Below are 24,456 nucleotides of genomic sequence, written 5' to 3' on the forward strand. Positions count from 1 at the left end.
TTACACATCCTACAAATTAGGTTAACAGTTATAGCTTTTTTACATCTGATATTACAACGCAACGGCAGTTCATGCAATATCAACAAACATAAACATCTTCTTAATTCCCTAACATTGATGTTTGTAACATAATATTAAACAGTATGCAATGACTTAATACTCAAATAATATTAAATAAGTCGTTTTGAATCATTGATCATACTAAAATAAAACGATTTCCACAGTCTTCTAATCTCTGTCTGAATATCTACAGAAAATATGAAATATCTCCAATATCTTGACTAACCCATGCATATCCGAAACCATGCGTGTATAACAACAATATTACACAAGATGTCCATGTCTTCCTTCCTGCTGAATCTAACTTCTTAATAAGTAGGTAACTCGCCCACAACCTCTATCACTCACTCTCCAAAAAATTCACTCACCAAGAATATTTTCACTCGCCCACCGATCCTTCCCTTAGCTACTCTGGAGACCGCCTCCGTGGTCTAGTGGTAGAGCGTCCACCCTGAGAGCGGAAGGTCCGGGGTTCGATCCCCGGCCGCGTCATACCAAAATGACGTTAAAAGATGGTACTTGTTATTACTCTGTCTGGCGCTTGGCATTAAGGGGCTAAAACAAGGACTGGTCGGCTCGGAGTCAGTATACTGTGTCTGAGTGGGGTATTCATGTTAAACTGCGGTATGGTATCTCAATGAGCTAGCACTATAAATCGGCATCAGTCCGGACTAGTACAAGCAGCCACACAAACACATGCACGTACATGCACGTCGCTATTTATATAAGTGCAATAATCTTGGACGCGACGTTAAACCCAATTTCACCTCACCTCACCTACTCTGAAACAAAGAACCATTCCATAAGCCCACTCATCATTCTCTCACTCATTCACAAAACGACTCACTCGCCAAGAACCTATTCCCTCTTTCAGTTATCAAAACTCAGTTACTCATTCACCTCGATCCCTATTACTGGCACATACAACCTTCCCTCCAGATCTCTCCCCGATGCTTGATGTCATCGATCCCATTTGCGTGGATTGATGCTTATGATGTTAATCACTGGATTGTCTGGTCCAGACTCGATTATTTACAGATCGCCGTCATATAGCTGGAATATTGCTGAGTGCGGCGTTAAACAACAAACAAACCACTTTTCTGCAATTAATTTGTCCATTGTCATATGCAGCAATCTTCAGTCCCGGTCGTATACACAGCACGCCGTATGGGTAGTGTTACCAGTAATGTTGACTGCTGAATATTACATAAATTTTATAATTCAGTAAAGCATTACTTGGAATTGTTTTAAAGCCAGATTTGATTGAAATGATTGCAATGAACAAATGATACGGATATTGTGGATAAACATTTGACATTTTTTTGAAGATTAATTAAGTCATTTGGGCGGCCATCTTGGATTTTCTTCGTCACCAGTGGGCGCTGCATATTAGATTTGAATTATATACAACATTGTTGCAAATAGTTTTACATAAATGACTAAAATTGACAAAATAATGATGATATATTGAATATAAATTGACGTCATAAGAGATTTTAACCATTTTGGTGTCCATCTTGGATTTTCTACCACCAGGTGGCGCTGCTGAGATGGATCCATATCCAGAAATGTTCGGAATGGTTCAATGTATAAATGTGCCAAGTTTGGTGCTTTTAACCCAAAGTGCACAATTTTGACTAAAATCCAGGCTTAACCGCCCCACTATAATTGATAACATGAACAACAATCCCAGACATGGTACGATGACACAGGTTATAACGTGCAGGTCACTGTGACAAACTGATATGTCGCTAATAAAGTAAATAGATCTGACATTGTTTGTTTGTTGTTTAACAACGGTCTATAAATAATCGAGTATGGGCCAGGCAATCCAGTGATTGACATCATCAGCATCGATCCACGCAATTGGGATACGATAACATGCCTAAACCAATCACCCGATCCCGTTAGTCGCCTCTTACGACAAGCATAGTCGCCTCTAACGGCAAGCGAGGATTGCTGAAGACCTATTCTACCCCGGATCTTCACGGGTGTTGCTAATTACGTAAACAGGGTCTGACATTGAATGTGTCACTACTTTATCTCATTCTTTGTGACATGAGATACGGGAACTGTATGCGATAACCAACATCCTGTAATTTACACGCATTCCAGTCACCATGGAGATCATATCGCAAGTCAGGCTGTGTACGTCAAGACTGGTGGGCAGACACTTGTAAATTAAGGTTTATTTCAGTTTGGAAATGGATCACACCTTACACTGCAGTCAAATGATACTACCGGCAGAGCTCCAGATAAGCTGCGTATCTGCGTAAACTACGCATCAGAAATGCAGAAATACGCAGTAAAATAATATCCAAGCGTATCAAATACGCAACGAACATTACAGATACGCTACAAAAATAAAACTTGTGCGTATCATCAAAATATTGTGAAGTAACCCTGCGTATTCGATTAGCAAATCAGCAACTTATTTTGAAATTATAAACGGACATTCCGTCAACCTTGCCAAACTCCACGATGACAGTTACATCATGACCATTTGCCATCACACTTTCTTGTGGAAGTATCATGGTATTTTTGAGTCCTATAAAGCTCTACGACATCAGTTTGCAGGGGCTAGATGAATAGTGTTTTTAAATATTTAACTTAAATACCCACATGTGTAAAAACTAGTGGTTAACAGAAATTTTGGTTATATCCCATTACTTAGACGTCCCATTAGTTAGACGTCCCAATTGACATTCTTATTTCGAAAAAAATCTTTATTTCTGTATAAATTACCACCAAAGACAATAAATAGATCTTAATTGTGCACCCCCCCCCCCCCACCCCCACCCCCACCCACACACACACCTTTTCAAAAAAGCTGTATCCGCCCATGCTTGATATAATTATTGTCTGAATGCATATGTCGTAAAGCAAGGAGATGACCGAGAACACGACCAGAAAGTGTCTCCGATTGATATAAATACCATCTACCACTACACGTGGGTAAATATTTATTTAAGTATTAGCGTATTATTTTGACAGATGGCTTTTTTGTCAACAATGCCAAGCGATAACGCTTGACCATACCAAAAGTAGCCATTGCGAAAAGAGGAAATTGAGCCATATATATACTGACGATCAAAAATAAGGGAACACTGGCAAAGTTTTGGTTCGGTTTGTTGTTTTACGCCGCACTCAGCAATATTCCAGCTTCATGACGGCGGTCTGTAAATAATCGAGTCTGGGCCAGAAAATCCAGTGGTTGATATCAAGAGCATCGATCCTCGCAATACGGACTGATGACATGTATCAACCAAGTCAGCGAGCCTGACCACCCGATCCCGTTAATCGCCCCTTTGAACAAGCATAATCGCCTTTTACGGCAAGAATGGGTTGCTGAAGACCTGTTCTACCCCGGATCCTCACGGGTCCACTGGCAACGTACTGCGTTTACTATACAAACGCTTTATTAACAAAATCATGCCCACAGTCAAATAATTGCCAAACAACATTTTTGGTATAATTATAATGACGTCAATTGGTTTCTGTCTGTAGCCGTCGTCCCATCAGAATTATATCACAACATATATACTGCATATAGTATTTTTACCAATAACAACGTTGATCAACAAGTTATAATATAATTTGTTTTAAATCGGGTATCGGTAGTAAAGGTGTACAGTTAGCGATTCCACTTTATTCTAAAAAATGATCATATACCATACTTGAATTGTTTATGAATACAAAAGCTATGAATCATTGGACATAAATGAAGCGTCGATTTTAAAGTTGCGGAAGCGGGTTTCCCCCACAGGCCATGTAACTAGAGTGCACGTGGGTAAATATTTATTCAAGTTTTAGCGTATGACAACTTGACAGCTGATTTTGACAGAATGCTTGTCAACGCTGCCAAGAGATGGCGCTTGGCCCTTCCAAATATAGCCAATGAGAAAAGCCGGTATTCTCCGCTGCTGAGCCACTTCCGCTGAACATACTTTGAGGGAAATTGGACTGTCACTTTGTTTATCAGTCAGGTAAAGCGTGTTTGTGTTGTGATATGTGACAATACAGTACCGGTTTGGGTTAGAAATGCATTAGTTACCACGTACCTATCTAGATCTTATGTCTGTGAATTTACCATGGCATTGTTGCGATGTAAACCCAGTGATTTTCATCCCGAGCGTGTTGTTTACAATGCCTATGCATGTCGTGTCTCGTCGTCAGGTGGTCTTGTTTCGCACTTTCGGCTTACACGCTTCGTGTGTGAAGTTAATGATTTGATGACTACCTTTTGCATCCTGTTCTGGCGCTCGTATTTGATAGAACGGCAGGGTCAATTTAACTTTATTGCTTGCGTGTTGTTACATGCCATTAAAAAATACTGTATACAGAATAGAATCTTTTCATTGAACAGTTTGGACGACTATCAAATGCACAAATCATAATAGAATCTAACTACATTTATCTTGGTATTATGATCATGTTTTGGGATGTTCATACCAGACACACAAGACATACCGGTACTCAATATATCAAATTACTTTTAGATAACTTCACATTCATAACCCTAATATAAGTAATTGTATTCAGAGCTGTTTCAGTCCATGACAAAATTTTATCGTTCTCTTGTTGAACTAGACTCTAGCTTTGGTGATAATTTTGGATTATGTAGGGTCCAGTAGTTCATATATAATATGGAATGTAGGACAATAGAGCTTTTCTGCTGACAAAAAAATACTTGAACTTTTGAAACAATAAGTGTATGTCCATAAAAAATTATACCTTCACCATTACAACACAATAATTTTTCAGATTGCCTATAAATTATTTCAAAACTGACTAGCAATGTCTAATATATAGTTTCTGGATATGATGTTATTTCTGGCTTGTGCTTCATCATTAAGTTTGTCCATTTGATAATGTTGGACTTTTTGGGTCGTTTTTTTTTGTAAGTTATTGAATGGGTGTGTCAGATGAGCTTTTCTACTGTTTGATTACTTTATGGATGTTTGTAATAAATGGTGGATGTTCTCCATTCAAAAACCTCAGCAGTACCACTTTCTGTCCCTATCAAATATTGATTAAGCCACAACTGATATTATTTAAACAATCTCTAATCATGCTAATGCATAATTAACAATTCAATTTTTTTTACACTAAGAATGATATATATATAGCATTGATGATGATGCAAAATTGTAGCCGTGTACCTTTATGCATTTTCTATCCAACATTTTTTGGACATTAATACAGGTGAAAAGATCTTTCAAACCATTTACCATTAAGTACATAAAATCTTTTATTGAAAATTAAAATTGAATTAGAAACCTGAATGCATAAATCATGATGAATTTCACCATTTGCCACCCACCTAAACAGCCTCTTGACATAATGATCGATTATCATTATTCTCCAGCAGAAGAGAAAGTTGTAGCCCATATTCGCGGGTTTGATTTAGCTATATAAAACATATACCAGTATACATCGTACAGGCTATTATTGAAAAGTGCAAGCTGACAACATGCACCAAGTGCATGTCAACAAAATTCTAATTTATGTCTGAATAACCCTTACTTATCCCAGACAACATCGATTTGTGAACACACTCAGTACCTTGAAGCATTTTGTACTATAGTATACTACATCACTAATCCCTGTGTTATGTGTAATTTGTCATGCTTTCTTGGGCATGATGTCATAGAACTGTGTGTACTTATTATGTGCACATTATCCTGTTACGTTTTTCAGCATACGTCTTTCATGCAAAGCATTAATGAGTGCCAGTGAGATAATTCACGTTTTATCAAGGTTACTTGTCACGCCCCCACTAGCCATGCTCTTGACTTACGTGGAATCAATACCGGTATTATATATACAACACAGATCTCCCCACAACTAATGAAACGATCGTGTATTTTCTGTACCCAACTGGTGGTAATACCCAATCAGCTTGCAGGCCTAACCGGCTGTGCTAATTAAACCGTGCCTCCTTGTTAGCGCTTTTGAGATTCATTTGGGGTACAAGTACAGACCTCAAAATACATACTTTTAATTGAGCCAGCAGTGCTAAGTTTACGTTTTCACACTTTATTTCTCGGCAATTGTATTTTACATCATACTGGCTACACAATGATGTAAGAAAAATCTATTACTATTTTTCATGAAACTTGCACTTTAAATATTATTGATGGAGGAAAGTAGACTAACACTTAGTCTATGGAAACATTTCTTTAAAATACTTGTAATTTATTTATTTCAAAAGAACCTTTCCTCTTCTGTTTATAGGGCATGTGGGGTAGCCTAGTGGTTAAAGTGTTCGCTCATCACGCCAAAGACCTGGGTTCAATCCCCCACATGGGTCAAGCCCATTTCTGTTGTCCCCGCTGGTGCCATATTGCTGGAATATTGCTAAAAGTGGCATTAAACCATTCTCACCCACTCACTCACTCTGCTGTATATATACGTATGTGGAATCAAGGAAACTATTTGCCAAGGCTTTTAGTATAAATATTTCAATTCCACAGTCATGGTGCAGGACTAAGAGGAAAATGGATTTCAGATTAGTTACTTCTTTCATCATTATCAGTCTTAGATGCTTGACTGTTGATAAGGGCAATCCCCAAACCTTTCCCAACTCACTGCCCCATGATCATGCCAGTGAAATATAATGGGTTATACCAGTGTATAAAATTCCCCCAAATTTCAGTCAGACAACCGGACTGGCAACAATGCAAAGATGCAAGACCAGATAAATTATTGCCAGTCCAGAATTTCTGAAACTAACGAACCAAAGGGTAAACATTAGAATGTTAGTTGTCAGTAAGTAACAATAAACTGGTGGTTTGTCAACTTGGCAACTTTAACTCTCGACTATCGGGCGTGCAACTTTTCAAAACTGTCAGCAACACTAAGGTAGGGTACTTAAGCTTCATGAAGTCACCTGAGATAAGTTGTGTGATATAACACTGCAACAATTTACTAAAGTAGCTTGAAGTTCATGACTCTTTAATTTGACGATCATATCATGATGACATTTATTTATTGCAAAAGTGTGTAACTGCTGTAAGCTGTGTGTGAAATATATTTTACTCCTAACAAGCCAGACAGGCTGGTGACTCATTCATGTTACATGTGCAGGGATAAGCTTGTGCTTTTTGCCCCTAAATTTATTAAAAGGCCCACATTTTCAAATACAATGGGGCATTTTAACATTGTACTGTATGGGCAAGTGCGGGTGTACCTCTGGAATCTTTGACATTTTGAGATAAAGGGCCCATGTCAGAAAATTCATAGAGTAACTGTGCTCATATGGATTTATTGATAAGTGAACATTTATGGTAATTATGATCATAAGCATGTGTAAATTGCCTGTCTGGAAAGTTGCGGGGCGACATTTGTCACTATATACTAAGTAGATAACTGTTATCATTGTTCTCTGATTTAATTTACTCTGTGCCTTTAGCAGTCACAGTTTTATGACCACAGAGCTAGGTCCTGCTCATAGCACGTCAGTCACATATCAGTGTCTGAATCAAAATTGTCAGTGTCAGTGTAGCAATAAAATTTTATGCTGACAGTCGGGCAGGTAGGAATAAATTTCACCTATTCCAACAGAAAACATTTCCAGCCACAGGCAATTCTTTCAGACATGGTATGTAGGAACAGCATTAGAAACAGGTGAGGTGAAATTGGGTTTAATGTCGCTTCCAAGATTATTGCTCTTATATAGCGACGTTTGTTTGTTTGTTCTAGTCTGGACTGATGTCGATTTGTGGTGCTAGCCCACTGAGATACCATGCTGCAGTTTAACATGAATATCCCACTCAGACACAGTATATTGACCCCGACCCAACAAGTCCTTGTTTTAGCCACTTTATGCTGAGCACCAGACAGGTTAAAAACAACTACTATCTTTTAAAATCATTTGGTATGCTGTGGCTGGGGGTCGAACCCCGAACCTTCCCCTCTCCGGGCAGACACTACCACTGGACTCCGGGGGCGGTCTCATTAGAAACAGTCACATGTCCTGTCATGCTCAATGTGCGAACAGATCTCAATGACTAAGGGGGGGCATTCGGGTAGCCTAGTGGTTAAAGCGTTAGCTCGTCACGCCAAAGACCTGGGTTCGATTCCCAGCATGGGTACAATGTGTGAAGTGAAGCCCATTTCTGGTGTCCCCCGTCGTGATATTGCTGGAATATTGCTAAAAGCGGCGTAAAACCATACTCACTCACATGACTAAGGTTCCGTTTGACTAGTGAAAACCACTACGAAGTGCTGGAACCTTAACTTTAATGTTTTGATCATCTTGTTCATGTTAATTGCTAGTGGTGGGACGATACACTGATGCATCAGTTGATCGCAAATTTTTGCTTCTCGATACAAGTATCGATCACATTTGCACACTAAGTAAAAAATATCGATTCTGACCTTAAATGTTTGCTTTAATAATTGTTCCACTAAACACTAATCAGTGTGCAAGTTAAAAGTCAAAACATAAATATTTTCATTTGTTGTGCCATACCTGACACTGCAAACTGTAAATCATCAGTGTGCCAGGTATTTGGCCATCATGTCTATGAAAAAGATGGCTTGCACGCCACAGATAAGAGCACATGCAAGTATCGTGATACATATCGGATCATGAGTAAGGTATCGTGATACGTATTGGATCACACAGTTGGTGTATCGTCCCAGCTCTGTTGATTGGATAGATGCTTAGAACCTGAGGATGTAATCAAATGAATTACAACTGTCAAGGTCATTGTCAGTAGAAGGTACAAGGTTAATGAGGGCCTTATCTTACCTTCACGTTTCTTCACATACATATTTCATTGTGTTTGAACTCAGGGGAGCACAGGCTTCAGAGAAAAACCTACAGTGGCAGTCTGTATAATTCAGTTTGACAACACCCTGCACACGGATAACATTGGAATTACAAGGGAAGCCGTTTGTACTACATAAGTATGGGATTTTTAAGAAATTGGGGAAGGTAAATATTCTTGTCCTTTGGCATCCTGTTCCAATAGGTTTGTTCAGAGCCTGGTAAGCATTTTCCTCAGATTTCACAACAGATCTATTTTGTCATGACTTGATTCTGACATCAGAGTCTCATAGGATGTGCCTTTGGTGTGGGCCCTGTTCCACAAAGCGATACTAGAACTGCCGTAAGTCTGCAAGGTTCATACAAGTTTGAAAAGGCCTTGAATTGTAAGGCCCCACATGAAAAGCCTTTACCTAAAGTGTCAACCTTGAAAAGCCTTGAAAATCACCAAAATAGCTTGAAAAAACTTTAATTTGTAAAAATCACATATACATGTCAGTAAATGTATAAAAATTCTTGACATCCTTAATTCATTTTATTTGTTGGTTCTGATATTAATCTTTTGGGAAAATTTGTCATGTTCATTTTGCCTTTTAGGTCTTACGACTAATATGAAGTATGCTGAATTTAATAAAAATATAGAAATATTAAAAGACTATTGCTAATTAACCAACTAAAAACCTTGGAAATGACAGTTAAAAGTATTGAAAACGCTTTGAATGTCAGTCTTCCATATCTGTATGAGCCTTGGTGTATGTACAGGCATGGGAGTTCTGATCATCTTAGCACAATGTAGCTCTGTGAAATGAGTTCCTGGGCCCCGTTTCACAAAGCGATCGTAGCGCTACGACTGTCGTAAGTCTATGTTAAAGTGTGGGAGTTACAATCATCGCTACGATTGCTTTGTGGAATGAGACCCAGGGCACCATTCCACAAAGCGATCTTAGTGCTACAACTATCGTAAGCCAGTGTTATAGATTGGGAGTTACGATCACCTTAGCGCTAAATGGCTTTGTGGAACGGGGCCCTGGTGGTTAGGAAAATGCATTAATTATGCTCGGAATTTTTTATGCTGGCTTAGAATTTGGTATGATTTGAGTGAGTGATTGTTGTTTAACTCCCCAATCAGCGAATATTTCACGGAGGCCTGTAAACAATTGGGCCCAAGCAAGCCAGTGATTGCAAAATGAGCGATGAGCCTTGCCACCAGGGCACAGTCAAACCAGCGTTAGAAACTGGCATTGGTCCTATAGTCCTTGCCAAACTGCCCAATAGTTAATGTATCATAAGGACTAGTAGAAATTTGCCATTTTGAAGGGGTTTGCTATATGATATCATTATAAGGACTAGTGGACTAAAATTGTTAGTTTCTACCACTGAGTTCGAGATTCATTTGATTACAGTAAACAACGGTTATAACGAACACGCTTATAACGAACTGACCAATATCACAAACTGATTTTTTAGTCCCGGCCATTTGTTGTATTTTTTATGCTGTATATATGCTTATAACGAACTACGGTTATAACAAACTAAAATTAGTGGTCCCTTTGAGTTCATTATGACCGTTTACTGTACTATCATACAGTATGTCATGAAAATATATTTCCTTGATATTTATATGTGTGAGTTTGATTGAAATTGGTTGTACAGTGACTTGCAACACTCACACATGGAATTCAGTTTCCATTCTGTGTAGAGACATACCGGTACTCGTAGACAGGTATAATTCTAAGGGGGTAACGGGAGGGGGCCTTTTTTCTTTTAGCCCCTAAATTTGAAAAAGGCGCAGATTTTCAAATACAATGAGGCACTGTAAGATTGTGCTGTATGGACAAAAGTGTGGGTGTACCTCTGGTATTTTTTAAATAAAGGGCCCATGTCTGAAAATTCTGTGAGTGATCACTGCATAGGCAAAAGTAACTGCTCATATGGATTTATTGATACCTGAGCAAATATGATAATTATAATGATAAGCAGAGCTCCAGATAAGCCACATATCTGCATAAAATATGCAGAATAAGTCACCATTACCCAATGAATATAGAGTTCATTTGCTTACAAATATGCAGAGTTAGTGACTGAGTGAGTTGGGTTTAACTTCGAGGAAAGTGATGCAGGTCTTAGTCAATAAAACCCATGAGCACGGGTAGGGTGCTGACAAACCTAGAAACATAATCAGGGTGAACTGGGATACGAACCAACAATCATATGTTTCTGGCGTGCCCAAGGGACGCAACTCTGTACAGCGAATCACGGCACCTTAGCCGACTGGGCCCCCCATGCCCCCCACACATGCGTTACCCACTAGTGTAGCAACACTGCGTAATTATGCAATGTATCCTTTTCTTTTGCGTTTCTTGACCAGTTTTCCCACTGGCTCTGGAGACAAACAGTCCTGTGGACTCCGCTCCCCCGATTTTTGCCTGTCCCAACTTTTACCTGGGGTTGATTCTTTCAACATCATTGACAGTGCTGTTGACAAGTAACTAAGTGAGATTTACATGGCATTCTCTTTTACCCTGGGAATATTCTCCCTTTGGTTTGAGACTACTTTACTGATAAATGATTATCGCTGATGTTTTGTTCAACAACAAAGATTTATAAGGTACTTTATTTGCCGGTCCACAGGGACTGACAGTCAAATGAATTACCGGTCCAAGCCTAATTTTACCAGTAGAAATTTAATGGCAAACTAATTACCGGTAAACTGGAACACTGTTTACACATCTTTATTTACTGATCAAGTGCAGGCATCAAACACACATGTCTGCTTTTGTAAATAGTGCAAGTGCGATGTCCCTCTTATTGTTAATGAGACATGTAGAGTATACAGTGTTCCCGCTGGCTTTTCAACAAATAAAAAACTATATGAAAATTATTTGGATTTAATTCTTTCGACTAAATGTTCAGTGCAAAGATGTCATTTCTGGACTAACTTAGTTAGATCTATATGTCATTCACATAAACTTCAGCAATGTTCAGTCACAATTTTCTCTTTATTTTTTAATATTTTGAGACAAAGTCGCTAAAACTGGATATTTAACCTAGAAATAGACAAGGGTAAACCCTGATGGTAACAGACAAGCTGACTTTGTTGAAAAATGTACTTACATGAATATCACCAATGTTTTGCTCAACAACAAAGATTTATAATAAGTACTTGATTTGCTGGTCCACAGGGACTGGCAGTCACATGAATTACCGGTCCAAGATAAATTTTTCTGTTAAAAAACTGGTAATTACCGGTAAATGGGAGCACTGAGTATAGCATTGTGGTGACATTATGCAACATGTTACACACCTGGGGCAGCACACGAACAGATACAAATAGGAAGTCACCTGAAATTGCGTTGAAGCAGAATCATTAAAGAATATGTCGACTCATTGGTAGTGGTGGGATGATACACCGATGCATTTTTTACTTCTCGATACAAGTATCGATCACAGTCGCACACTAAGTAAAAAGAATCGATTCTTACCTTAAATATTTTTTATTGAATAAGTGTTACACCAAACACTAATTTCTAGTGAAAATGAGTAGTGAAAACATATATTTTCATCTGTTGTGCCATACTTGACACTGCTAACTGTTAATCATTAGTGTGCCAGGTTTGGCAATCCTGTCTATGAAAAAGATGGCTTATGCACCACAGATAAGTCCACATGCATGTATCGCGATATGTATCGGATCGTGAGCAAGGTATCGTGATATGTATCTGATCTCACAGTTGGTGTGTCGTCCCAGCCCTACTCGTTGGTGTAGGTATACACTCTACTGGACCCAGAAGAGTGAAAATATATTGACTAGCCAGAGACACCTATCAACACCCATTGTGAATGATACTCATTAGCTCAAAATATTACCTGATCCTTACAGGATATATATATATATACAGGCCTCAAAGTCGCCAATGCAACCTGAATTTCAATTTGTCTACTGTCTAAAATTCAGAGGTAGCAAAATGACTACCTTGAAAAATATCTCGTGGCGAATAAATTCTATTGCTACACATATGTAGACACAAAAATAAACATGTCTGCTACTAATTGTACTCCCAAATAATTCCTCCAAAGTCAACAATGAACCTAAAAGATAAATACTAATGTAATTAGTATTTTATTTTAGTTGATAATTTATTGGATAACCAAGGATATACCTATATAAACTTGTAACATTAATTGCATCATTGTTCGAGTCACAAATAACAAAAGTCAAGTACAGTTTCCACTAATATACAATAGTAGTTATTTGATAAAAGATTCTTTCAAATGCTTTTGGCTACCTATTTTATTGGTTCGACTTCTTAATTTTACCACTGGCTGCCTGGAAATAAATGCTTGTATGGCTACTTGGTATAAAAATTAAAATTTGAGGCCTGATATATGCCTTTACTGATTGATTAATCTTGTGTACACAAAATAAACACTTGTGAAGACAAATCAGGGTAGCTCCATGCTGTTTTAAAGAATGTCAAAGCTCTAATTTTCTTCCATTTTCAAACTGTTTACAATTTCAGTTTTTAAATGATAACATTTTTAACATGTTTGGGTCCATTTTCAGCCAAATAAAAAGTATTTAAAAAATATACATGTTTGAGTTACATGCTTTTGAAACTGCAAGGGAAATATATCACAATATGGACCAATAGGAACATTAGAAATTGGCACTAGTCCTGTAGTCCTTACCAAACTGTTTAGTTTCTAACCCTGAATAGGAACATGGTCACTGTTACATTTGCCTTTGTGCCTGTTGCGTATACAACTCCAGTGTTTGTGTCAGGGATATTATTAAGTGTTTGGGTCGAGACATTAAAACTGACCCCCACTGTGTTGCAAAATGAAAATATTTCTTAAACCAGTTTGGTTATTTATAAGCAGCTGAATCTCGTCACTTGTACATGTTGTACACAGCAGACATAATGCAAAGTTGGCATATCAGATTTCTTTTATTTCAACAAGATCAGTAAATTCACTGTCGTTTTCATAGATTTTCTGGTTTGTCAATCACTTGATTATCAGGCCACTGTCGCAAGGCAGGAGTGTGGTGTCGGACAATAAAGGCTTATTTTTTTCATGCAAATTGTGTGAATGGCGGTTGCTACCGGTAGGACAGGATGTGTTTACCCTTTTTGCGAACACCTGGTGTCACCACTGATTTTTAGTGGTCCATTCATAACATTTTCAAAGCTATATTGCCCTTTGCTCTAAATACAGACTGCTTTTGCTCTTGCATTGACAAGTTATGTTAAAAGGGCTGACTCATATGGTTCTTTTCATAAGTATCCGGCAGTGTGCTATTAATGTGCTGCACATTGTCATTCCCCAGGTACAATAAGTTCACTCAATAAGTCAGTACGGGATAGGGATGGGACGAATCCAAATTTACTACCCGGGTACCCACCCCCCTATTACCCAACCCTACCTGGGTACCCGCTGTATGTCTCAAGAGATAGGTAAAACATGTCCGATGGGGAATAGTTTGACCGTACTCCTGTCAAAATATATTTAGGTACACGTATAAACCGATCTGGTCATGCATACACTGACGTTGACTGATGTTTTATCATTATGCAAACTTATAAAGTCAGAAGGAATGTGTGCAAAGTCAGAAAGAAATGAGAACATTTATCACTTATTGTGTAACCATAGAGCTCTAGATAATTTTTGCCTTTAAACAATATGATCACATGACTAACCATGGGTCCGGGTAGTCCTGTGGGTACCCAGGTCCTTCTCAGTACCCACCTGACCGGGGTACCCGAGTTATCCGTCCCAGCCCTGGTACGGGGATAAACATGTACCTGCCTTCCCCACTGTGCATTATCAATTGTTTAGTAAAAGGATGATCTAATTTTTGAAAAAAAATGTTATTGTTGCATTTACATAAAATACTGCCTATTTCATGAATGCTTAATACTGATTGAAATTGCTTCTGCAAAGTTGTCAAATGGGACATTTTGATTTGTTTGAAAGTGCTTGGTGTAATCAGCCTTGAGGTTGTGTCTGTCATCCCCCACCAGTTGCCTCCCCTTGCCATAGAGCCTGAGGCAAGACCTGTCTGTAATGTATTATTAAGATAGGTGATAGCATTATCTGGGTCTATGCCATGCCACACTACCAGATAACCCAAGTTAATCAAAGCTGATGAGAGTAAGGCGAGCTGTATGTAGAGTGATCAACGAAGCTGCTTACACTGATACTGATCAGTACCACTGGAAGGCACAGCACACAACTTCTACACGACACACAACCTCTCCTCCACAATTACATTGTCACCTTAATGGTATCAGGGAGCTGTAGAGTCTAAGTTTGAAGGATTCCTCTGTCAGTTTTTTCGGATTTACTTGTCACTTGTGGTGCTTGACTGCTCTGGTTATTCTGCAGTGCAGGCACAGCTACCCGTCATGAATGAATTAGCAGGAAGCAAGTGCAACAATAATTACATTGTGTGAGATTTGATTGCTGTACAATGACTGGTTAACCTGGTTGCCTGGCAACTCGTAGGAACTATTGACAAGGACATGATGATGGACTTTGGTGATTTACGACTTCTCTGTTGTTTTCAAGAGATACTGATTGGATGGTTGTTGTCTGTCGCCAGTTTGGAATGACCAGGTAAATTGCTTTTGTAGAACTATACTGAGCCTCCTACATGTACCAGGGACCTGTCAAGATCTGGGGTAGAATACTGAATAGGTCTTCAGCAACCCATGCTTGCTGTAAAAGGTGACTATGCTTGTCGTAAGAGGCAACTAACGGGATCAGGTGGACAGACTCCCTGACTTGGTTAATGCATGTCATTGTATCCCAGTTGTGTGGATCGAAGATCATGATGTCAATCACTGGATTTTCTGGTCCAGATTTGATTATTTACAGACCGCCCTCATATATGGAATATTGCCGAGAGCTGTGTTAAACAACAAACAAACAAACATGTGCTAGGTAACTTTGTAAGACTCAATGATAGACCTGTCATCGGGCAACTCTGACCCTGTGACTCCAGTGATCAGATTCAGTGAATCAAGTGACTCGGACCCTGGGAGTCTTATGTCCTGATCCTGTGAATGTTGTGTCTGGTACCAATACCATGTGAGTCTTGTGTCCCGATCATGCAACACATTTTGTGTCTCCTTGGGCAAGTGACTTTGTTCGAAATATGCCTCTGTTCACCCAGCAGTGCATGGGTACCGGGTAGGATAAAGATGGCAATGTGGTTGTTAACCTTCTAGCGCTTCACAGTCAGCTTGGGTAGTATACTCCCTAGGGAGCTGAGAATGATGGTTGAGCACACACCGATCCACTGACCGGGGTAATAATAGAGTAGTGCATTAAGCATGCCCATGTGGTGTGGATATAGCGCAATATTAATAGGCCTATTGTTATTATTGTTATTGTTGTTATTATTATTGTTATTATTATCCTGTGAATCCTGTGTCCAGATCCAGTGAATCAAGTGATTCAAACCACATTGGTTTATCAACAGGTGTGTTATTGCATGTTAGACATAGTGAAGTCTGACTTCACCAGCAGCATGCTTTTCATCTCTCAGGTATTTTTAGATACTTTTCAATTCTGCCTTTTGCGCCATTCTACCGATTCTGTAGCCATGGTAGTACACATTCCATAAGTGATGCAATTGCTCAAATCATGCTCATGTGTTTTTGGAATGTTTCCTCCATGACTGATTAGTTGTGAAACCGCTGTTTTTTGAAGCATTGCAAGAATGTTGTCGTGATTGTGATTTGTACATATTATCATGATTATCAATGTTAAAAAAGAAATTTAGTTTATGTGATAAAATCTGAGTGATCAACCATTTGATATTCTGCGTGTTACCTGGGTTTTTGTATCGAGATTAGATATTTTTTCAGCTACAGCTATGAAAACCAGATTATTTAGAACTATGAGTCTGAAATCTTAATTTCAGTAAAACCCCTTGCAACAATATCATTTTTGTGGCCGGCAATTTAAAAAAAATAAATTTTCAAGAATTATTAGGGAAATTTATGTTTTCCCAATAAATGGTTGCCATGGATCCCTGTTTCTGCCGTTTTGTCAATCAATTTTTCGAATGGAAACATCATCTGTGAGTGAATTCCTCAGTATCTTTTAGGTTAAACAGTAAAATTAATCATGACACTTGTTACATAATTTTTACCCAATATACCGGAAAACAGAAAAAATATTGCAGTAAAGATCTACTTATATACTGAAAGTTCCTTGCAGTTCTAACCAAAGCCTAACCTATAGTTTGCTTGCAGTAGTGCCCCACACGTGCATTGGGTGTCATTCCTGATTTTGACACTTTTAAGGAAAGTTAATTAATCTGTTGACAATTCTTTCTGTCAATATTATTGATTCTGCATATCATACAGTTGTGATTTTCTAGATTTTATTTATTGTATGTGTATGAACTAGCGTGTCAGCATCTGCAATGTGGGGAGTGTTGAGAACTGGCAGAAGTCGGCATGCAGTGGCCAATATGTCAATGTTTCACAGTCAGTGATAAGTGGACTATGGAACAGGTACCAAGAAACCCAAAATGTTGACGATTGACTCAGATCAGAGCATCCCAGGTCAACGACAAGAGTACACAATCGATTGATCTGAAACCAGGCTCCAAAAAATCAAGCTTAAATGGCGAATCAATTGCTGCAAACTTTCATCAGGCGACTTGGGTTTGAGTTACGGGCTTAACGATTAAAAGTCATCTACATGCAACTCATATCCATGCTCGATAGCCACATGATACAACACCCCTTACAAATTGTCATGTTGCCAACAGACATCAATGGTGTACATACCGTCGAAACAGGGGTAATCGTCGCTGGTCACATGTATTTTCAGATGAGTCCCAAATTACTTTGCACTTTTTTATCGTCATGTTCGTGTCAGGTGACGCTGAAATGAGCATCAAGCCAGTGTCAACCTGAGACCTCAAGACACATTTAGCATCGGATCTGTTATGGTGTGGGGTGGCATCACTATGACTGAGCGATTCCCACTCCATATTGTGCAAGTAAGGGTCACTGGATAGTACTATCGGGACAACATACTGATCATGCTGATGCACTTTCTTGTCCCATTTGAGAGGCAAGTGGGTCGATGTTATGTCATTTAGGACGACAATGCCCATGTTCACCATGCACGAATCGTCAATGCTCACCTCCAGCAACACAACATCCACAGAAGGCCAAGACCAGCAATAAGCCCAGACCTTTCCCTCATCCAACACATCTGGGACAGACCCGTGAAGATTCCGGGTTGGAATAGGTCATCAGCAAACCATACTTGCCGTAAAAGGCGACTATGCTTGTCGTAAAAGGGGAAAATCGGGTGGTCAGACTCGCTGACTTGGTTGATACATGTCATCGATCCCAATTGCGTGGATCGATGCTCATGATATCAATCACTGGATTGTCTGGTCCAGACTCAATTATTTTACAGACAGCCGTCATATAGCTGGAATATTGCTGAGTGCGGCGTTAAACAACACACAAACAAACGTCTGGGACATGACAGGCTCCCTCAAATCCCCATCGGGAGGCAATGAGGAAATGAATGTTTGACACATTGTGGCGATATTATGCCCTACTGATATGAAAACGTCAACCTTGAAATTTCCCATCTCACCTTTGTCGTCCGTCAAGATAATTGGCAGTCAACATCTACTGTCCTACTTCACTTCGGTTGTAATGTGTTTCCAGTTTGTTCTTTATTATTTATTATCATGTAACTGTTACTGGAAACTTATATCTCTTACAATTTGCGGAAATTTGAAGTTATTTCTGAGTATCCCTTACTATTTTTGAAGAGTACACAATATGATTCAACTGACCATGTTTTTGGTGGAAAACCTTTGCATTCTGTACCAACATATAACTAAGGAAGTGAAGATTGAGGACTTGTTCTTGGTTCAATATCCCCCGTCAACTTTGTAAACCGTTCGATATTTTTTCATGAAACTTTGCAGGTCTGTCAGGTACATGCTGAACTGGTGCCTTTTGCTATTTAGAAATTTTGGAAATTTTTATTTTTTAAGTTTCCATGGCAACAAGATGGACTTAGGTTCTGTGAGGGTAGGGTTTGTTTGCGGAGCATAACTCATAAACCATTCAATATTTTTTCATGAAACTTAGCAGGTTTGTCAGATACATGCTAAACTGGTGCCTTTTGCTATTTAGAAATTTTAGAAATTTTTATTTTTTACGTTTCCATGGCAACAAGATGGACTTCGGTTCCAAACTCTTCTTTCTTTTACAATTTCCATGACAAGTTCCACCTTGGTTAAAAAAGTTTAGGGTTTGTTTAGATTTAATTAGGTCATAACTTCTGCAACAGGGGTGGGGGATATAGCCTTGTTAGTGGCCAACTCTTGTTCTGGATAGTTTTTAAAGTCACTTGCGTAGGTGTGCTTTGAATCATTTAGGTAACATACTGTAAGTTATTAAGTTGGTCATGTTGATCCTAGCATGAATCCTTGTGAAGACTGTGCATATCCTTTACTCCCATTAGTATGTGACACATTTATGACTTGACAAACTCTCAAGTCAGGTCAATTACACATCCAGGAAACAACATGTGTTACTTAACAAATCTGCCAATGAACAATTAAATTAGCCCCAGACGTTAGGTCACGATACGATATGTATCTCGATACTTACATCACGATTCGTTATGTATCTCGACACGCTACGATACACATAGTGACAAGAGAAGACAAGAGATAAATGAATTAAACTTAGTTTATTTAAATGAAAAATTAAATAAAAGTGAATGAATGTTCATGAGTAAAGTATATACTGTAATGAGTATTTTAACTTAATGAATCATCTGCCATTTTTGGTAGTTAGGGGATTCCGGGGTAGAATAGATCTTCAGCAACCCATGCTTGCCGTAAAAGGTGACTATGCTAGTCATAAGAGACGACTAACGGGATCGGGTGGTCAGGCACGCTGACTTGGTTGATACAAGTCATTGATCCCAATGGCGTGGATCGATGCTCATGATGTCAATCACTGAATTGTCTGGTCCAGACTCGATTATTTACGGACCGCCGTCATATAGCTGGAATATTGCTGAGTGCGGCGTTAAACAACAAACAAACAAACAAACAACCGGTAGTTGGGGCCAATGAACATGCATTTGTCAGAGTTTCAAGGACGTGATCCCTGGTATTAGCATAGAGGCTAGGAACAACAGTGTTTGCAAAATTGGTTCTTGGTGGAATTTTGTAAATTTTGTGTTGACATTGCCTTCAATTTGTTTTTGAAAGTCTCTGGTAAATGAAGTTGACCAACTGGAGCTTGGTGGGAGTAATAATTCATGTTAAAATGCGTTTGGGATTCAGTAAAGTAAGTTACAGGCTTTGTCTTTTCCCCTGAGCATGTGGCACCACTAATGTCTATCTTTGGGTGATGACGGTGTATGTGTGTTGTCATGTTTGTCGTGCTGCCCCTGTATTTTAACCTTACGTGACACATGCAACAGCACGTTTCATCTTTGAACACGTGTTTGATTCCATCTTCAAATGTTACCATGGTTACTTGGAACCCGAAATATACTGATTTGTGAGTCCCAGTTGGTTTCTCCAGCAAAGGACAGGCATCTGCTTTTTCCGACATGTTTGAGTTAGAGACCACTCAGCCAATCAGAAAGCTTGAACTGCTACTGAAATACAAAACTAGTATAGCCGCTGTATTTTCGGAGACGTACGTGTGTGTAGCGGAAATTATATTGTCCCTACGTTTTTATGACTTGGTTTGAATTTGGAATTCATTTAAAACACATTTAAAACATATCTGTGATAAAAGTTTATTAAAAAAAACGTATCGTGAAAATCGAGATACAGCACCTCACAAATCGTGCACCTTATCGTATAGAGTGAATCGCGATGCATCAGTGTCCCGGGATATATTTTCAGCCCTACAAGACATAGTATTTCTCATTAAGTACTATGTCAAGTCCTGTTGCTGTTTGTTTACACATGTTGATCAAGCTGTTATGACAGCCGCCAACCACATATGATGGTGTCTTTGTTCTTGGCAACCTTGTCAAATAATCTATAATTATTGGCAAAACACTGACCATCCACATAGTGAAATTGTCTAATACAGTTGCAGCAGACTGGTGATGTTTAATAACTGACATTGCATAGTTAGGTTCAAAGGATTTGTGTTACAACACTTGGAAGCATCATTGTTGCATCTTACCTACCTTATTTTAATATGCTTTAGTCAGTATTTCCCTCTTTTGTGGAAGTTGGATCACCATGACAAGGAGAATGTAAACACTATTATTCTGGGGTAGTCGGGTAGCCTAGTGGTTAAAGCGTTTGCTTGTCGTGCCAAAGACCCGGGTTCGATTCCCGACATGGGTACAATGTGTGAAGCCCAATTCTGGTGTCCCCTGCCGTGATATTGCTGGAATATTGCTAAAAGTGGCGTAAAACCATACTAACTCACTCACTCACTGTCTTACTACTACGTGTACATACCCCTGAACATGATGAAGATCCGGGTTAGAATTAGTCGTAAATTTCGTAAGAGGCAACTGAGGGGATCGGGTGGTCAGGTTTGCTAACTTGGTTCATGCATGTCATCATATCCCAATTGCATGGATCGGTGCTCCTGATGTTAATCATTGGATTGTCTGGTCCAGACTTGATAATTTACAGCTTGATAATATAGCTGGAATATTCCTGAGTGTGGCGTTGAACAACAAAGAACCTACATGCACTAGGGATGTCATCATACAACTATCTCATAATACGATTCTGTTTTACGATACTTTGTTGGCGATACGTAATTTGCGTAAAATTTTATTTTTCATAGGCCATAAACACTATCAAAGTCAAAGAAACCCATTGAATGCCTGGTGTTATGTTTGAACATTAATCATGTTAATGTCTCAGTTCAATCACTATTATTCAGATTTCAGAGTGTCAATACCAGTTAGAAAAAGACCAGAACAGAATTTAAATCTTAATACTATCATGACTACTATATAAACAGAAAGTGAATAATGATAAAATTGTTAATTAATTTTAGGTAGGATCCATTTTGCCAACAAAGTAATTCCATTGAACTTTTAGATGTACCGACAAATTGGTGAATGGTGACATCTCTACTAACACTCACGACTATCCTGGCGTTTACCTCATTCTGTATCGTGGTATTCCAAGTCTACATTCTTAGTGTTGTCATTTGTAGGTAATCAGATATATTGGGTTTTTTTAAATTTCAAGAGAGGGCTACTTGCATTCATGCATTCCTTTTAGCCTTGGGTTTGACTTTTGCAGTATTTGGTGGCACATTAATGTCATGATCTACAGTAAGTGATGACCAACTTGTCGTACAAGTATTATGTCACTGAGACTTTGGTGAAAGAATTTCCGTCCTTTGTTTATGACATGGATGATATTGAACACATGAACATATTTTGAGTGAGAGAGTGAGTATGTTTTTACAACTCTTTTAGCAATATTTCAGCAATATCACGGCTGGACTGCCAAAGCTTACCCGCATTGTTGACATGTGATTGAAACTCACTGATGATGTTTATCGCCAGTAAAATGGATATTTCTAGAAAAGCTCAATCTGCAATTTTTGTCATACTGAAAGTAATATTCCTTATCGGCGGAATGGCATGTTTTCACTTTATAAGTATTAGCACACCTGTAGCTATCTCCATTAATTAATCATCACAATATTTCGTGATTTTATTTCAAGTGGTGAGGACTATAGTAGATTCCATAGTATTAGACTTTGTGTCCGAAATAACTGCCTGCCCGCCGGCCCGTGGCTGGTAACTTTTCTGTTGGGCTGCATAAAAATTCCTCAACCTGTCTGGCGGATAATATAAGTATACTAAGACTACTTACGTATTTAGTTTTATTATAATTCGTCATATATTCTCAAGTAATTGATTGCATTATTTCTACTGAAACAAGACACGATTTGTCAAATTTTATGCGACTTTTCAATATTTATGATGTCTGAATGCAGGCAGGTAACTTTGAAGATGGGCACATGCCCTTCTGACTGGTTGGGTTTTAAAATTATTTCAGACACTGATCAGACAAAGACTGGTACTGTGAGATATGGTTAACTTACTAGTTTCCCTCTTTGAATTGACTGTGTGAAACCCTAGGCATGTCTGCACTTCTAGCATCTATTTCATTACTGTAAAGTATGTTTATAAGGAACATGCTTATAATGAACTGACGGATATAACAAACTGTTATTTTCGTTGTCCAGGCCATTTGCTGAATAAACTGATTATAACGAACTTTGGTTATAGCAAACAAAATTCGCAGTCACTTTGAATTTGTTATAACCGTAGTATTCTGTATGTCTAAGACAGGCCAGTCTCCCTGCTTTTGCTGCTGGAGTAATCAGTACACAGTCCACTGTGTGATTGTCACACCGCATGCTGCCAGCAACCACAGAATCAGATCAATTATCCAGATTGAAAACAACTGTTACTTAATTACCTTATTAAGTCAGGACAATGCTCCATTGAAATAATGAAATCTCTGCTCATTTAGGCTGCTTGTACCAGGCCATTGTTTGATGGGATTAGTATGCTGTAGAAGTTAATTAAGCTAATCCTCACATTCCCCTCAGTGATGGAGGGGTTTGTGTTTAGTCCCCTGTGGCCTGTTGGGACTAGTGGCAACATGCAACAAGAGTCAACTCATATTAAGTGTTCGGTGGACGTGAAGTCATTCCTGGTTAGATTGTCCCCCTGTTGACTTGCTTGTACTCTGTGGAAGTGTTGTTCGCGTGCTACTGGACAAGGGCTACTCAGTGTCTGTGTTGGACCGTGTACCTCAGTGTGTCAAATTTCTTTCTACAGTGCTCATCACTCCTGTATGCTACAGTGAGGTCTGTGGCAGTGGCAGCTGGGACCTCCTCTCCTCACCCTCACATCACCTCCTGCACCACCTGTAACGACCTTCCAGGTAAGAAAAGAAACTCTGTTGAGTCATGTTGTATTCACAACATAAGAACCAGGCATTGGTCCTGTCGCCCATATAGCATTCTCCAGGAGAACATTTAGTCTGATGACTCAACCAATAATAGTTTAAGGTGCCAACCCTAATATGGTATTGTCAAGCTCTTTGTTTGAGAGACCCTTGAAGATCTGGGTAGAGGATAGGTCTTCAGTAACCCATGCTTGCTGTAACAGGCGACTGTGCTTGTCGTTAGAGGCGATTAACGAGTCCAGTCTTCCTGGTATAAGGATCTATACCCAAACCTGTATAGTATTAAAGAAGTTGTTATCCATAAAATGTGTCTGCTTTGCGATTAACGAGATCGGGGGTGGTCAGGCTCGCTGACATGGTTGATTCATGTCATCATATTCCAATGCTCATCATGTCAATCACTGGATTGTCGGGTCCAGACTTGTTTATTTACAGACCGCCGTCATATGGCTGGAATATTGCTGAGTGCGGCGTTAAACAACAAACAAACAAACGCTTGTCGGTAATCAGATATATTGAGGTTTTTTTTAATTTCAAGAGATGGCTACTTACATTAAATTCATGCATTCCTTTTAGGCTTGGGTTTGGTTTTTGCAGTATTTGGTGACACATTAATATCAAGTGTGGC

The 24,456-nt window shown here is 38.9% G+C and overlaps 1 protein-coding gene and 1 long non-coding RNA gene across 2 annotated transcripts in view; one reads left to right on the forward strand and one right to left on the reverse strand.

Annotated features, from left to right (window-relative positions):
- The window catches only part of LOC139475861 (uncharacterized), a 43,516-nt gene that overhangs the window by 7,056 nt on the left and 12,004 nt on the right, over positions 1 to 24,456 (reverse strand). The gene's annotated exons all lie outside the window — the stretch shown is intronic.
- Positions 3,992 to 24,456, forward strand: part of LOC139475859 (tubby-related protein 3-like) — a 97,051-nt gene continuing 76,586 nt past the window's right edge. The window contains exons 1-2 of the mRNA XM_071259069.1: positions 3,992 to 4,046; positions 23,699 to 23,804. The gene's annotated coding sequence lies outside the window, so the exon portion shown is untranslated. The remainder of the gene's footprint in view (positions 4,047 to 23,698; positions 23,805 to 24,456) is intronic.

The sequence above is a fragment of the Haliotis cracherodii genome, unplaced genomic scaffold (assembly GCF_022045235.1).
Source record: "Haliotis cracherodii isolate W230 unplaced genomic scaffold, xgHalCrac1.p SCAF_3, whole genome shotgun sequence".
In the NCBI taxonomy this organism is placed as follows: Eukaryota; Metazoa; Mollusca; class Gastropoda; order Lepetellida; family Haliotidae; genus Haliotis; species Haliotis cracherodii.